This window comes from Balaenoptera ricei, chromosome 4 (genome assembly GCF_028023285.1).
Source record: "Balaenoptera ricei isolate mBalRic1 chromosome 4, mBalRic1.hap2, whole genome shotgun sequence".
Classification (NCBI taxonomy): Eukaryota; Metazoa; Chordata; class Mammalia; order Artiodactyla; family Balaenopteridae; genus Balaenoptera; species Balaenoptera ricei.
In genome coordinates this window covers 58,775,534-58,779,001 of record NC_082642.1, presented here as the reverse complement: position 1 = coordinate 58,779,001, position 3,468 = coordinate 58,775,534, and the positions used below count along the sequence as shown (strand labels likewise).

The following is a 3,468-nucleotide window of genomic DNA, read 5'->3' as shown; positions in this document are numbered from 1 at the left end:
TTAGCTTCTGGTTCAAAGAGATCATTGCTGTCTCCTTTTAAAAGCAATTCTCCTTTTGAAACTAAGACCTCTAGGCTAGCAGAGCATCAGGTTGTGGGAACGGGAAGCAAAATTTTTGCTAGTGGGTCATTAGGGGTAATAGTGAGTCGTGCCACTTCCATTTCCATCCCTTGCTTCTTGGATCCATGAATTCTGTCTATAGGACACTGATTCAGACCATATCTGGATTTCTGAAGAACCTTGCCCCAGCCCTATGAGGTGCTGCTACCTGGATCACACCGTAACTGAGTCTTCAAAAGGCCAGTCCACTCTTCTATCAAACAGCTGCTTCAAGATGGTGGAGGACATGGTAGGACAAGTGAATTCCATGAACATGAGCCCCCTGCTGAACTTCTTTTGCTGTGAAGTGAGTTCTCTGATCAGAAGCAATGCTATGAGGAATTCCATGAGGGTGGATAAGGTTTTCAGTTAATCTATGGATGGTAGTTTTGGCAGAAGCATTGTAAACAGGGAAATTCTTATTCAGAATAAGCATCTATTCTTGTAAGGATAAACTCCTGCCCCTCCTTTCCCTGATGGAAGTGGTCCAATGTTACCAATATTTACTAAAGAGCCAGTTAATAACCCTGGTGAATGATGCTATACTGGGGACTCAGTGTTTCTATCTGCAGCTGGTAGACTGGGCACTGAGCAATGGCCATAGCCAGGGCATATTTGGTGCATGGAAGTCCATGTTGTTGGGCCCATGCATAACTTCCATCTACGCCAGCAGGGCCACTTTGTTCATAAGCACATTGGGTGATGACAGGAGTGATTTGAGAAAGAGGTTGTCTGGTATTTACAGAAAATGTCATCTCAGCCATTTGGTAATTAAAGTCGACACTTTGGTGAGCATTTACATGGAACAAAAATATCTTTGTTTTTTTGTCCATTCAGGGCCAGCCATATACCTCTTCTCCAAATTTCCTTGTCACCATATTTTTCAATTATGTTCCTTCCAAGTCACCGACCAACCAAACCATTTGCCACAGCTCTGAATTGGTATATAATCACATGGCTGGCCATTTCTCCTTATAAGCAAAGTGAACGGCCATGTGTGCTGCTTACAACCCTGCCCACTGGGAGGACTTCCCTTCACCAGGGTTTTTCAGGAGTGCCCCAGAAAGGGGCTGTAGAGCTGTAACTGTCCACTGTCCTGCAGTGCCCGTATATCCTGCAGAACCATCTAGAAATCAGGCCCGAGTCTTCTCTTCCTCTGTTAATTGATCGTAGGGAATTTCCCACGAGGCCATAGGTACAGGCTGGGTGAGGGAAGGCAGTGAAGCAGAAATGTGGGCCATGACATTTGAGCCACTTCTTCATGTAACTTACTTGTGCCTTCAGGGCCTGCTCAGGCCTGGTCAAGTAAAAACGACTCCCATTTGATGAGGGAATGCTGCTGTGCATGCCAAATTTTATGGCCTGGTGGGTCAGCTAACTCAATTCGTGATGAGATGCTCAGGTCACATAATAATTTGATTATCAATGGTCAAGAGTCCAGTCTCTACTAAGGCCCAGTATCAGGCCAAGAGTTCTTTTTCAAAAGGAGAGTAGTTATCTGCAGAGGATGGCAGGGCTTTGCTCCAAAATTCTGAATGTCTGCTCTGAGGTTCATGTCTAGGACCTGCCAAAAGCTACAAGCAGCATCCCTATCTGCCACTGGTACTTCAAACACCACTGGATCTGCTGGATCATGTGGCCCAAGTGTCGGAGCAGCTTGTACATCAGCCCGGACCTGTTGCAGAGCCTTTTCTTTTCTGGGATCCACTCAAAACTCGCAGCTTCTGAGGTCACTCAGCAATGGGCTGGAGTACATACCCAGGTAAGGAATATATTGCCTCCAAAATCCAAAGATGTCCACTAGGCATTGCGCCTCTTTTTTGGTTATAGAAGGGGCCAGATGCAACAACTTATACTTTACCTTAGAGGGGATAGTCTCCACATGCTTCCCACACTACAAGCCTTTAGAAATTTCACTGAGGTACTAGGCCTCTGAATTTGTCAGATTTATTTCCCATCTTCTGATATGCAAATATCTGACCAATAAGTCAGAGTATTTGCTTTTCTCGCTCACTAAATCCAGTCAGTATAATGTCATCTATGTAATGGACCAATGTGATAGCTTGTGGAAGGGAAGGGCGATCAACTTCCCTATGAACTAAATTATGGAATCAACCTGGAGAACTGATATACTCCTGAGGTAGGTCAGTGAAGGTGTACTGGTGGTCTTGCCAGTTGAAAACAAACGGATTCTGGTTGGTCTTATGGAATGGGGTGGAGAAAAAGTCATTGGCCAGATCAATAGCTGCATACCAGGTACCAGGAAATGTGTAAATTTGCTCAAGCAATGAAACAGCAACCGCAATTGGAATCACCACCTGATTAAATGTCAATAATCCACTGTCATTCTCCAAGATCCAGCTGTCTTCTTCATAGGTCAAATAAGTATGTTGAATGTAGATATGGTGGGAATTGTTACCCTTGCATGCCCTAAGTCCTTGATGGTAGCACTAATGTCTGCAACCCCCTCAGGAATGAGGTATTGCTCACTTTAACAGTAATATCCTGTGAGGCTGGGAGTTCAATTTATATTGTAAATTTAACCAGTCACAGGATGAGATTCTGCATTTGATCTTCAGCCATCTCATCCTGTGGTTACAGGAGATAAGGGTCTCCTTCATGGCACACATGGAAGACTTCAGGATATTTATCGGCACCTGAGCTGGAAATTCAATTCCCTGAGCTCATTCTTTTCTTTCACCAGGGACATTAAAAGCAACCAGTAAACCTTGTTATATTCATTAGTTTGCCAAAATGTTTGAAAATATCATACAGCTCCTTACTTCTTGTACATGGTTGATTAGGTTATCCACTAGAGATATTCTGTATATCTTTATTATCAGATAATGCCAGGGATTATCAGTGCTCTTTTTTTGTTTTTTTTTTTATACTGCAGGTTCTTATTAGTCATCAATTTTATACACATCAGTGTATACATGTCAATCCCAATCGCCCAATTCAGCACACCACCATCCGCACCCCACCGCAGTATTCCCGCCTTGGTGTCCATACGTTTGTTCTCTACATCTGTGTCTCAACTTCTGCCCTGCAAACTGGCTCATCTGTACCAATTTTCTAGGTTCCACATACATGTGTTAATATACGATATTTGTTTTTCTCTTTCTGAATTACTTCACTCTGTATGACAGTCTCTAGATCTATCCACATCTCAACAAATGACTCAATTTCGTTCCTTTTTATGGCTGAGTAATATTCCATTGTATATATGTACCACTTCTTCTTTATCCATTCGTCTGTCGATGGGCATTTAGGTTGCTTCCATGACCTGGCTATTGTAAATAGTGCTGCAATGAACATTGGGGTGCATGTGTCCTTTTGAATTATGGTTTTCTCAGGGTATATGCCCAG

The 3,468-nt window shown here is 43.2% G+C and overlaps 1 pseudogene; it reads right to left on the bottom strand.

The window, feature by feature from the left end:
- Nucleotides 1–617: 617 nt before the first annotated feature.
- Nucleotides 618–2,893, bottom strand: LOC132364348 (uncharacterized; annotated as a pseudogene).
- Between the last annotated feature and the right edge of the window lie 575 nt (nucleotides 2,894–3,468).